This window comes from Nymphalis io, chromosome 28 (genome assembly GCF_905147045.1).
Source record: "Nymphalis io chromosome 28, ilAglIoxx1.1, whole genome shotgun sequence".
Classification (NCBI taxonomy): Eukaryota; Metazoa; Arthropoda; class Insecta; order Lepidoptera; family Nymphalidae; genus Nymphalis; species Nymphalis io.
The window spans coordinates 266,576-281,481 of NC_065915.1; positions in this window are offsets into that span (position 1 = coordinate 266,576).

The window sequence follows — 14,906 nt, forward strand, 5'->3', positions numbered from 1 at the left end:
AATACATTCAAATGATGACATGAATGATATTAATAAATTTCATTATTTAAGATCCTCGCTAGAAGGATCTGCTGCTGTGGTAATTAACTCAATTCAGTTTTCTGCTGCGAATTATTCTGTGGCTTGGCAACTTCTTTGTGATCGATTTGATAATAAGCATTTATTAACTCAACATCATGTATCAACATTATTTAATATGGATGTCATTCATAAGGAGTCGTCAGTAACATTGAAAAATTTAATAGATCAGATAAATAAAAATTTGCGTGCATTAGAATCACTAGGTGAACCTGTTAATCAGTGGGATACTCTTTTAATCTATATTATTACACATAAATTAGACAGTAAAACGTATCGTGAATGGGAGGAGTACAAAGGCAATCTCGAAAAGAATTCAAAAATTACGTTTTCCATATTTTTAACTTTTATTAAGAATCGAACTGATATAATAGAAACATTAGAACTTTCAAATTCCTCAGCTAATAAAAATGCAAGCACATTAAAAATGTTAAAGTCAAGACAATGATTGTACAAGATTACAACAATAAAGGTAACTCTGGTGATGATAAAAATAATTTAAGTTCTGCTTTATTTAAACCTAAAAAGTGTCAAAAGTGTAGCGGTAACCATAAATTGAGTTCGTGTCCTGAATTTTTGGCACTGTCATGTGAAGCACGTTTGCAAATTTTACCTAGCTATAAGGTATGCTTTAATTGTTTGTCTGTGGGTCATTATGCCAACAACTGTAAGAAGGCAGGCTGTAAAATATGTCGTCGCAAACACAACACTCTTGTACACGTTTCTGAACATTCAAAATTTAAAAATACTCCCTCTGTTCACAAAACTGTTAATGGTAATGATACTGGTAATAATGCAACTATGTCCGCTCAATCAAATCAAAGCGCAAACTTATCGTTAACGGCAAAAATTGAACAAAGTGTTTTACTTTCGACCGCATTAGTAAATGTGATGGGGGGAAACAATATAGTTTACACCGCTCGTGCTCTTCTTGACAGCGGCAGCACGTCCTGTCTTATGACCGAAGCATTGTACAAACGATTGGGACTTTCTGGTTACAATGTAAGTAATTCAGTGATGGGCATCAATAATTCCTTGTCGCAAATTAATAAAATGTGCTTTGTGGCAATAAAATCTATAAATAATGACTATATGGTAAAGATAAATTGTTTTGTGTTAACATCCATAACTGAGAATGTTCCTAATAACTATATAAATCCATCCAGCCTTAAAATCCCATCTGATATCTGTTTGGCTGATCCAAATTTTAATACGCCGGCCCCGATAGACATATTACTAGGTGCTGATATATTTTGGGACCTGTTAGGATCGAAGATAATAAAATTAGGACCAGGGCAACCCATTCTTTGTAAAACTAAGCTAGGTTGGTTAGTTTCTGGGCCAACGGGTACTGCTATGCCATTGCCCTTTACAAAAGGTAAGTGCAACTTCACAAAGCTCATCTCAGATGATGAGGATAATCTGAACGACAATATTCAACATTTGGTTACGCGGTTTTGGCAACTAGAAGATGTTTGCACATCATCAATCCTTCACCTGAGGAAATAACATGCGAAGATCATTTTGTAAAAAATACTACGCGTTTAGAAAACGGTCAGTTTTGTGTAAAAATTCCTTTAAAATATCCTTCTGACCTCCTAGGTGAATCTTTATCTCGAGCAAAGCATTGTTTTTCATCGTTAGAGCGCAGATTTAAGGGTAACTTACAATTCTGTGAAATGTATAAAAGTTTTATGAACGAATACGAGCTCTTAGGTCACATGTCACTATGTGACACTACAAACAAAGACGCATATTTTATTCCGCATCATGGAGTGATGCGTGAATGTAGTACTACAACAAAATTAAGAGTGGTTTTTAATGCTAGTAGCCCAACAAATACTGGTGTTTCTTTTAATAATTTACAAATGATAGGACCCGTAGTACAGGATGATCTGTTATCTATCCTAATTAGATTTAGACAACATAAAAATATAATCGCCGGAGATATCGAGAAAATGTACCGAACTATAGTGGTTCATCCTAATGACAGACACTTGCAGCAGATTGTCTGGCGTGATAACCCTCTATCTCCACTACAAACTTATCAACTAAATACTGTAACCTACGGCACAGCTAGTGCTCCGTTCTTAGCAATCAGATGTCTTCGTCAATTAGGTCTAGAGTGTGATAATCAAAAAGTTTCAGAAATTATTCTTCATGATTTTTATGTAGATGACCTCCTTACAGGCGGAGATGACATGGTTGAAGTCGAGCACTTGCGTCAAGAGATAACTTTAACTCTAGCATCAGCCCAAATGAATTTAAGGAAATGGAAGTCAAACATGCAGTTAGTTAACGGATGTGACATGTCGCAGTCTTCGCTAGACTTAAATATTGGAGGACTTGAATCGACTAAAACATTAGGTTTAGGATGGCAGGCAATGTCTGATGAATTATGTTTTCCCATCAGTGATTCAGTTATCGACAGTAATAGTAAACGTGAAATGCTTTCTGTTATTTCACAGATCTTTGATCCTCTAGGCCTTCTAAGTCTTTGTGTAATGACAATGAAAATGTTGCTTCAAAAATTATGGTTACACAAACTGTCTTGGGATGAACAACTGCCTCCGGAAGTTAATAAACTTTGGTCCGAATTGATTGTTGATTTACCGGAATTAAATAAAATTAGGATTCCACGACGTGTTATTATTGATTCATACCATTTTTTAGAATTTCACATTTTCTGCGATGCGTCTGAACGAGCCTACGGTGCGTGCCTATACGTACGTAGCGTTAGTGATGAGGGTGATGTATTAGTGCGTTTATTAGTAGCTAAAGGTCGAGTTGCTCCGCTTAAACCCACAACTATTCCGAGGTTGGAACTTTGTGGTGCCCTGGTAGGAGTTCGTATCTATGAAAAGGTTGTTGCATCATTACGAGTACGAGTAGCACAAACCTTTTTTTGGAGTGACTCTATGATAGTGCTAGGCTGGTTAAAAATGTTGCCAAATAAGCTTCAACCCTTTGTCCGGAACAGAATTGCAGAAATTTTAGATAAGACACCCAGTTGTGAGTGGAGACACGTTCCTACCGATAAAAATCCCGCGGATTATATTTCACGTGGTGTCGCATTTAAGTTAATACGGAATTTGAAAGAATGGTGGTCCGGACCAGAATTTTTGATGAAAGATATGTCATGTTGGCCAACTAAACTTTTACATACAGATGATGATACACTACCGGAAATGAAATCAAATATTACTATTTTACATGCTTTGGCCAACAATGATGAATTAAATAGATTAATTAATTTTAACTCTTTTTCAAATTTTCTACGGCTTAGGCGTACTTTAGCTTGGGTTTTACGATTTGTTGATCTGAAATGCAAAAAGATAAAGAATATTGGTCCTTTTAGGAGTAAAGACTTATAAAGAGCTTTAAATGTAATAATTCGGGCATCTCAAAGTGAATCATTTATAGAATATACTTTATTAATAAATAAAAAAGAGTTGCCTAAGAAAAGTCCACTAAATAAATTCAAAGTATTTTTAGATGACCAAAATATCATGCGTGTCGGTGGTCGACTCCAAAATTCAAACTATCAGTATGATAAAAAGCATCCTATTCTTCTACATTCCAATCATCGGTTTACAGTGTTAGTATTTGAATATGAACATAAAAGGTTATTTCATGCTGCCCCTCAATTATTATTATCTTCTATTAGAGAAATATATTGGCCTATTAGAGGACGGAATTTAGCTCGAAAATGTTACTTACAATGTACGCGGTGCTGTCGATTCAGAGGTGAAACAGTTACTCCCACTATGTGTTACTTACCACAGCAGCGACTTCTAGGTGGTTTTCCTTTTAAAATATTGGTTTGGATTATGCAGGTCCAATCCAATCAGCAGTTCGACAAGGTCGAGGTACAAAATTAGTTAAAGTTTATATTGCCATATTTATTTGTTTTACAACAAAATCAATTCACCTCGAGTTAGTAGGTGATTTATCTAGTAATACATTTATTTTAGCTTTAAAAAGGTTCATCTCACGTAGAGGAAAGCCGAAAAATATATATTCCGATAACGGCCGTTCATTTGTCGGTGCATACAATGACCTTTCGAGCTTTCTTAAAACAAATTGTGATTCGGTAACTGAAGAGATGTCAAAGGAAGGTATAAACTTTCATTTTATCCCGGCATACTCCCCTCATTTTGCTGGTCTTGCGGAGGCTGGCGTAAAATCAACTAAACATCATTTAGTTAGAGTGTTGGGCCTTTGTAACCTCTCTTACTTTAGTCCAAATAGAAGCTGTCTTGAACTCGAGACCACTGACGCCATTATCATCAAATGCCGATGATTTAACGCCATTGATGCCAGGACATTTTTTAATTGGACGCCCCTTAGTATCATTACCATCGCCAAACTACGAACATCGCCCTGTAAATTCCTTAACTCGCTTCCAACGAATAGAACAGCTGAGACAACATTTTTGGACTTGATGGAGCAAGGAATATACATATATCGGAACTTCAGATAAGAACCAAATGGAGGTCATGTAAGGGTTCGCTGAAACTCACCTCTTTGGTTCTTTTAAAAGAGGATAACTTGCCGCCACTAAAATGGAGAATGGGGAGAATCGTGGCTGTCCATCCCGGTCCAGATGGGATCATCAGAGTTGCAGATGTCAAGACGTCCAATGGCGTAGTTCGAAGATCATTTAGCAAAATTTGCCCATTGCCCGACCTTTCTGAAGATGGAAATTCTGGTTGAAAGGGAATCTTTCAACGTCCGGGGGTATGTGGGCGCAAGCGCCTGTTAAAACTGTGAAGCAATTTAGTATATGGACGTTACGGAACGATTTAGATATAAGGCACTTTGTTTATTGTAATTTTTTACCTACCCTGTCATAAAAATATGTAACACAATAAAATTTTCATTGCAACTAAACTACTCGTTGAATACTCGTTGAATACTATCAAAATCCGCAACAAAGCAACACTCCTTAACGCTTGGCTGCAGCCCGCGTTTTCGGTTTAAACCCTTCGAAAGAAGAGAAACTTTAAAAGTTAAATAGAAATAATAATAATAATAATATTGGACATTATTCACACACGGTCATCTGATCCCAAATTAAGCAGAGCTTGTGTTATGGAAACCAGACAACTGATATACTACATATACTACTTTTCTTTTGTAAATACATACTTATATAGATAATTACACCCAGACTCAGGACAAACAGACATGTTCATGCACACAAATGTCTGTCCTGGGTGGGAATCGAACCCACGACCTTTGGCATGAAAGGCAAGTAACTACCAACCACGCCAACCGGCTCGTCAAAAAATCAATACGTCAATACTATCGAAAAATCATTGATTATCGATAGTCCAAAACTATCAATTTTATCGACAATGGACTATCGACATGCAACACTACCCAGTATTACTTATACCTAAAATGAAAGTCATTTAATGTATTACATTCATATAATCAGGGTAATGTCGTCAACTACGGTTGTTCCGAGCTGATGACAGCGGAGCGCATCGGAGAGAGGAGCGCCAAGCTGGTGTCTTTCCTGGACCTGGCGGGCCACAGCAAGTACCAACGCACCACGCTCCACGGGCTCACGGGTTACTCCCCGCACTACGCCATGCTCGTTGTAAGTATGTTTATTTATTACTAGTTCCCATACGTGTGGGGGGGGTGGTTCAGATTTTAGGTATCCTAAGTCTATAGCCCTGATAACGTGTTTTCAAATTATTATTAGGTAAGGATTTTTTTGGAGTCCTGATATATCAAACCAAAAGTTAATTTTCATTTTATTGAATAAATATCTTATCTTAATAATGCATTTTTACAAACAGCTCAAAATCAAAATAATTTATTCGGGTAATAATATATAAACCTAACACCGGCTCAAACTGTAGATCCTACTAAAAATAATCGGCAAAAAACTAAACTCTTTTGCTACAATTAAACTATGTAAGAGTTTAAACACAATTTTTTATCATATTTATGGCCTTCGAGGTGTCGTTGAGGGCCTTTGCGATGTCCTCGTACATCGCTTCGACCACATCATCAGAGTATGTCGAAGTTGGCGCATATACCTTTACGACCTTCAGGGAGTACCTGTCGGAAAGTTTTAGGACAAGGTACGCTACCCGGTTCGACACACTACTGATTTCCACAATGCTGCTAATGAGATCCTTTTTGACTAGAAAACCGACACCACCCTGGGAGAGGTTATCACCTTCGCGGAAGTAGAGTAAGTTACCGGACTCTAGAGTTATCGTGTCCTCCCCCTGTCTTCGGACTTCAGATAACCCCAGTATATGCCAGTTTATATGACTTAACTCTACTTCTAATTCGGCGAGGTGATGGTCCAGCCTCATCGAGCGTCCATTATACGTTGCCATGTTCAGTCGTTTTATACGGTAGCCTGCCGTGAACCGGTGATTCTTAGCACCCCCTGCCCTGCCGATACCGTGACCGCTACCTTGGTCGGGCTTGCCGGTAACTGGGGGCCTTTTTTTTGGGCGCATCTGCCATTAAGGGAGTGGTTTGCCCATACTCGCCGCGCTGGGCAGGCGTGTTGGCGAGCGCAGTAGGGGGGTAAGATGTTTATGGGAGGGGGGACGCTGCTGCCCATCCCCCCTTTTCCCCGTCCCTCAGTCGCCTCTTACGACACCCACGGGATGAGATTGGGGGAGTACTATTCTAAGCCGGTACTACACGGCACATCCATAGTCAATACCACAGAATATTAAGATTTCGACCAAATTCGAATTAATTTCGAATTCGAATCGACTATAGACTTGTATATGTTTGCACAGCACATTGTGTGTGTGTGTGTTTTTTTATCCGTAACAGCACGTGAATGTCCTACTGCTGGGCTAAAGGCCTCCTCTCCCTTTTTTGAGGAGAAGGTTTGGAGCTTATTCCACCACGCTGCTCCAGTGCGGTTTGGTAAATACACATGTGGCAGAATTTCAGTGAAATTAGACACATGCAGGTTTCCTCACGATGTTTTCCTTCATCGTAAAGTACGAGATGAATTATAATCACAAATTAAGTACATGAAAATTCAGTGGTGCCTGAACCATCTTGGCTGTTTTTTTATATGCTAGCAATATTAGCACAGACTGTGCAATATAATATGTAATGCGGTCATGAATTAAATTTGATTGAATGTAACAGGCATCCGTGCATGTCCTGAGACACTCCACGGCCATCTACCCAGGGTTCCAGTGCTCTGTGCATGTCGGGAACGTGCGTCAGACGGCCATTATCGAGGTAACGAATACATACATCAAACTCACTTTGCGGAATGGAATTAAATAGTTTAATTTTGGTATAATTTGTGATGTTGCGTAAAATACTTAAGTATGATAATGATATTTATTTTTTTATGTTATATTCCTGTTTAGCCGTAGAATATCTGATGAGTGGGTGGTACCTACCCAGGCGGGTTTGCACAATGCCCTTACCACCAGTTACCACACACACTTATAATATATTCTGCCGCCAAACAGCAATAGCATTGTTGTTGGTGAGTAAAACGGTGTAACTACAGGCACGAGGGACATAACATCTTAGTTCCCAAGGTTGGTGACGCATTGTTGATGTAAGCGATGGTTAATATTTATTGCGGTGTCAATGTTTTTGGGCGGTGGTGACCACTTACCATCGGGTTGCTCATCTCATCGCTGACACGGATATATTTTTCGCTTTAGGGTATAATGTCTCCGAACAACGTGCTGAGGACGGGCGAGTGGGCCTCCGTGCTGTTCAGGTTCGCCCGCTGTCCGAAGTACCTCGTGCGGGGCCGCCAGCTGCTGTTCACGGCGGGGCTGGGGACCAGGTACCGCTCAACGAACCCAACGATAACTTCTAATTACAGTTGAATTGTTGAGCCAATAAAGTATATCGTCAGCTCAGTGTTGGTATCCGAGATCGCTAGCTCCACTGACTTTCACATATTTAATTTATAAGTGTTCGGTGTAGAAAATCCATGCATCGAAGCAGGTTGTGGAATAAGCTCAAACCTTCTCCTGAGAAGGAGAGGTTTTAGCCCAGCTGTGGGACATTTATATACTGTAACTGTTTTGAATCATGTTGGAATAAGTTTTGTTCTTAAAAAGAGATATCTTCGACCAACAGACACTTTTGTACTTTACTAGCAAAACCCAGTAGGTGGCTGTTAATGTGGTACAGCGCCATCTAGCGGCGTTACAACGAAGTGGATATTATAAAATCATCCATGAGACATACATCTAAATTTCAACTATGATGGTGATTCAAACGGTCCAAACTCTATTAATCACAAACAGATACACAAACAGCCATTTTTATATATTAACGAAATTGTTTTGTTACAGAGCCATCGGCCGGGTCACGCAAACCTTCCCGTACATACCATGAATTCTATAGAACACGCATCTCCATCACACTTCAATGTAAAATTCGAGATCTCTCTAGAATATTCTAGATAAATTAAATATATTAATTGTATCTGTAACCAGTTTTCTTGTCGTGTTCACTTCATGATTGCGTGGGGGGCGTTTCGCCTTGCGGATTAAATTACAAAAAACGACAAACGATGATGGTATTTTTATGTTACATAAAAACAGTGTTGCCAACCTTTTAGAAGCATCCTCCTGACGGATGAATTGAAACAAATACAAAATACATTTATAATATGATGTTAAAAAAAAGCAAATCAAGTACTGCAAGTAGCATTAGTAAACTTGAAATATACTCAATTAAATGAAGCTGAAGAGTTAATCCCCGGAGAGAATTTCTTTAAAAAATGTTCCTCCTAAAAAATGTCTGACCTGAAAATATCCTATTTGATTTCATCTGACATAGCCCTATTTAGAGGGAAAACCCCCAAATTGGCAACACTGTATAAAAAAAATGTGGACCATCCATATAAACTTTCATATATTTAACACTAGCGGACAAATTTTTAATAAACCATCATATGTGATCGAGCAAATTTTCACTCATAACTCATTTTTATTCTGTCAGTTAATTAATCAGTGTCAGAGTTTTTGTTACGTATATAACATACATGCAAAACGTCTTTGCTTATGTATAAATAATATTGCAATATATAAAGGCTTATATATATTTTTTTTTTCAGCCTTTTGCCGTCCACTGCTGGACGAAAGCCTCCCCCATAGAACGCCAACCATCCCGATCTTGGGCAGTCCGCATCCATCCCGAACCTGCCACCTTTTTTAAATCGTCGGCCCATCTTCTCACAGGGCGTCCTACACTACGTTTGCCTAAGCGTGGTCTCCACTCCAACACGTGTCGGCTCCATCGGCCATCAATGCGCCTGGAGACATGACCAGCCCACTTCCACTTCAGCGAGCTAATTCTAAGCGCGATGTCGGTGACTTTAGTTCTCTGGCGAATGTCCTCATTTCGGATTCTATCTGCCAGAGAAACCCCAAGCATCGCGCGTTCCATTGCTCGCTGAGCGACCCTAAATTGGTGGACCAGTCCTACGGTAAGTGTCCACGTTTCGGCACCGTAAGTCATTACAGGTAGGACGCACTGATTGAAGACCCTGGTCTTAAGCGACTGTGGGATCGACGATTCAAAAATATGACGTAACCTCCCGAATGCCGCCCAGCCCAAACGTATTCTTCTTTTAGCCTCCTTCTCAAAGTTGTGCCGGCCAAGTTGTATAGTTTGGCCCAGGTAGATATATTCCTGCACAACTTCAAGTGGAGAGCCATTTACGACCACTGGTCTCGGGGATACATGACGGTTTGCCATAATTTTGGTCTTTTCAATGTTCATCCCGAGACCTACTTGTCTTGAAGAATCGCTCAGGCTGTTTAGCATCTCTTCCAAATCCTGCAGAGTCTCCACTATGATGACAATGTCGTTGGCAAATCGCAGATGTGTAATGTGTTGGCCATTTATATTAATGCCGCGTCCGTTCCAATCGAGCGTCTTGAAGACGTCCTCCAATGCATTGGTAAAGAGTTTCGGTGATATTACATCTCCCTGTCTTACCCCGCGATGCAATTGGATTGGTCTTGTGCTCTGATCTTGTACTTGGACGGTCATGGTTGCGGCTTCGTACAAACACTTTACCACCTGGACATACCGACAGTCAATTAGGCATCTCTGCATGGATTCCAGAACAGCCCAGGTCTCGATGGTATCGAAGGCTTTTTCGTAGTCCACAAACGCTAGGCATAGAGGCTGATTATATTCCTCGGTCTTCTGTATTATTTGCCTTAGTGTGTGTATGTGGTCTACGGTACTGAAGCCTTTTCGAAACCCAGCCTGCTCCACGGGTTGGAAGTCATCGAATTTTCGGGCAAGACGATTCGTGATTACCCTCGAAAACAATTTGTAAACATGGCTTAAAAGTGAAATGGGGCGGTAGTTTTTCAGAAGAGCTTTATCGCCCTTCTTGAAAAACAGCACCATTACACTTCTGCTCCATGTCTTCGGTGTTATACCATTGTGGAGGACGGAATTAAAGATGTTAGCCAGCTCTCTCAGAACTGGTGTGCCTCCTGCTTTGAGAAGCTCTGAGGTAATTCCGTCATCTCCTGGAGCCTTTTTGTTTCCAAGTTGCCCGAGAGCAATCCTAATCTCGCCCAAATCGATGTCGGGAAGATCGTCTGATAGATGGCGTGTTAGTCTGGCTCGTGGGTCATCCGCACTGTGGGACTCAGGTGGAGGTACTCGTGATGAGTATAAATCGCCATAGTACTTTTCGACTTCAGCTAGAATCTCTGGTTTTGAGGTGACGGTTGTGCCTTGTATGGTTCTGAGTTTTGTCAGGTGACAACAGGAGGTATGTGACTTTGCAAAAACCTTTGAGCCCCTATTGAGTGCTATAGCATCTTCAATATTCCGGGTATTCGCTCGTCTTGTGTCACGCCTTATTAGTTTTTTAACCTTCCTGTTAAGTGCCTGACACTCAGATGGCGTCATGTTCTGCTGTTCTCGTCTCCTCGTCATCTCGTTCAGAGTTTCGCCTGAGAGCTTTGACTTACGTCCATTGCTCTTTTGTCGAAAGTAATTCTGGCCTACCTCGCGGATGACACGCACCAGACCATTGGTGGCGTCGCAAATGCCCTGCCTGGTTTCCAACATGGCAAATCGGTTCTGTAGTTCCAGCTGGAAGCTTTCGCAACCAGCTTCGACCTGAGGCAGAGTTGGTCTAAGAGTCGACTTCATTAACCGCGATCGTTCTATTTTAGTGTTAATATTCAGGGTGCCTCTTACCAGGCGGTGATCACTTCCAGTGTTTACCCTGTTGATCACGGAGACATCCCTAAATATTTGGCGCTTATTGGATAAAATGAAGTCGATCTCATTCATCGCTATGTTATCGGGGCTTCGCCAGGTCCACTTCCTTTGGGGCTTTTTCTGGAAAAATGAATTCATCAGAAATAATCGCCGAGCCTCGAGGAAGTTTACCAGCATTTGTCCCCGATGATTTCTGCGCCCATAGCCGAATTTTCCTACCCTCGATTCACCATCTTCTTGTACTCCCACTTTGGCATTGAAGTCACCCATAACAATTGTGTAGAAGGTATTGGTACGAGACATAGCTTTCACTATGTCTTCGTACATGGCTTCGACCTCTTCGTCAGTGTATGTAGACGTTGGGGCATACACTTGTATAACCTTCAAGGCATACCTCTCGGTTATCTTTAAGACAAGGTATGCCACCCTCGCCGACACACTGCCAACCTCCACGACATTGCATCTGAGTGACTTGTGGATCAAAAAGCCGACGCCACCTTGGGAAGGTTGGTGTCCTTCTCGGAAGTAGAGTGACCGGCATCTAGTGTCATCGTGTCCTCGCCCTGTCTTCGGACTTCTGATAGACCTACTATATCCCAGTTAATACGACTTAACTCTACTTCCAATTCTGTCAGATGTTCGTCCAGCCGCAGAGAGCGTCCATTATACGTGGCCAGAAACAGTCGCCGTTTGTGGTACCCTGCCGTAGCCGGGGGATTCTTAGCACCCCCCATCGCACCGTTACCATGGCCGGTACCGTGGCCAGGAATAGTGTGATTACCGGGAATTGGGGGTCGTGAATTTTTGTCGTCGCTCATAGGGGGGTTTTTGCCTTAGTCACCACGCTTGGCAGGCGGGTTATATATATATATATAATACATCCAATTTCTAGTTAATATTAAATAATTATATAACTAGATTTATGAAATAAAGTACACACACAATGGATATTACATCTTGGTTCCCTATGTTGGTGGCACATAGACAATATAAATGATGGTTAATATTTCTTAAAACGCCAATGACGCGGTGGAGAAATACCACCAAAATTACATTAGTCTTCCTATTCGAAATTAAAAAAGAGAAACAGAAATCGCAATAGTAAAAGGTTATAAGTCTTTATATTTGAAAATATGTACATTCAAAAACATTAAATTCTTAGTTATACCATGTTTGCCTATCTACCCTTCCGTGACGCCACGGTGACACGACTATGATAATCTTATCATATGTTAAATTGTTACAATAATAACTTATTTAGAAGTTAGTTGACTTAAAATTTCAAATAAACTGAGATTTAAATTAAATATTCTTATTTAAAATCAAAATAGCACTATGTACGTGTTAATATTGTATTTAATACACCTTTTACAATTAGTTGAAATGTATATTTAGTATATTCCAATCGTAGGAGTAAATATAAACTAACTTTATATTTTCATATCCCGTGATAGTCGCTAATAGCTCAGCTTAACTACTTTCTCGAATAAAACGCAATTTTTTCGTAAATCCATAATGAATATCACAGATAACTCAAAATCTCGACCAATGATATCGCGCCAATTCAATGTCGGTTGTTAATTTGCCTTTGTCTACTCTTGTGGCTTTAATACACTAGTTATTTTCTATTTAAATGAAATAACATATTTATATGCATACATATATAAGGTAACTGTTTTTAAAATGATAATCACACCCCAAGGAACAAATCTTTAGGTTTGTATTTTTTTTTTTGCTAATGGTAGCTCTTACAATGCCGATGTTACTTTTGCATTAAGCCGCGCTGATATGTAAGACTCCAATAAAAATTGATTATAAATTTAAAACAATAATGTTGTACGGTAAAATAATTTTTGTATTTATTTAAAAAAAAACATGCTTAGCATTTTAAAAACACAAACGTCATGACGCCATTTTGAATTTACAAACCTTTACTAACCTGATTATTATATTACACATAACAAATTTAAAAAAATTGCAGCATAAAATAATGTTAATTATATATAAATTAAAAAATAAACATCCAGGTATTTAGGTATAAGTTGTAATAACTCGGTCATATTTTTTTGAGAACTTCAGGCAAGCACGAACTATTCCCGCCAATCATATTCTGATCAGTTATAAATATAAATGAAATTTCGTCTATTACCTAACTTATGCAATACTAAATTTGAATATGTACCAAAACAAAATTATATATTACTATTTTGGTAATTTTTGACAAAATTCAAGCGATTCATCACTGCTTGAAAATTATATTTTATTCTTATTAGGCGCCATTTTGAATATATAAGGAATGGCCTGTGTTTAAGACTCTGCGGCAACATGAATGGAAAAAAATACCGCTAAGCTAAATAACAATAATTATTAAAAGAATAGCAGACCTAACATCAGAAATAGCATTTGTGTGATAACCATCCTCAAGAATATTAAAAAATGCTCTGTTATGTCATATTCTGTTATTTTGAAAAGACCCCATTTTCAAATTCGTATTGTGTTATTTAAATTTATTAAAATATTAAATATTTTTAAACATAATCATGACGCCATTTTAAATTTAAATTTTGGCGCGATTCATATTATTGTATTGTTGTATACATATCTTTTGTCGAAGTATTTAAATTTTGTACATTAAATCTAAATGATTTTTCTAGTTCCTGTAAGCTGATATAACTTGCTATTTTAAGTTAAATATACGTATTTATGTAACACAAACGTAAGACATTTTTAAGTGACACCATTTTGAAATTCAGAAATATTTATGGGAACAAAATTAATTAAATAATTTGCTGTTTCGTTTTTATCTGTAAAAACAATTGTAAGTAAATATTTTAATTTATAATTTGTATGAACTAAAAATACCTAAAAAGTAATCCTACTAAAAAAATGTATATTTATAAGTGTATTTTTTACATTTACTCTATATTTATCATCAAATTTGTATTTTATATATATTCCACTAAGATTCATTTTAACTTTTATCTTCTTCTTAACGACTTAAAATTTTCTTATATATCTTAATGTTTATACAATAATAGTCCTTATTGCATAAATTTTAAGTACGTATTTTATTAGATCTCTTTGCCTCAACAGTAACAGCCTGTAAATGTCCCACTGCTGGCTAAGGCCTCCTCTCCCTTTTTTTGAGGAGAAGGTTTGGAGCTTATTTCACCACGCTGCTCCAGTGCGGGTTGGTAGAATACACATGTGGCAGAATTTTGATGAAATTACACACATGCAGGTTTCCTCACGATGTTTTCCTTCACCGAAAAGCACGAGATGAATTATAAACAGAAATTAAGCACATGTAAATTCAGAGGTGCTCGCCCGGGTTTGAACCCACGTTCATCGGTTAAGATTCACGCGTTCTTACCACTGTGCCATCTCGACTTGCCTCAAAGTATCAATTAATCCGAATTAATTTAATTTTATAAAGTAATGGTAAGCGATGAAATGATGGTGTTAAATAATTAATTGTGTATTATCTGTGGCAGTTCGCTTAGAATATTAATTTGAAACGTGTGTTTCTTTAATTTTTTAATTTTGTCAGAGTAAACGGCCAGTTTTAATAAAAGTTAGCTTCGTGTCATCGA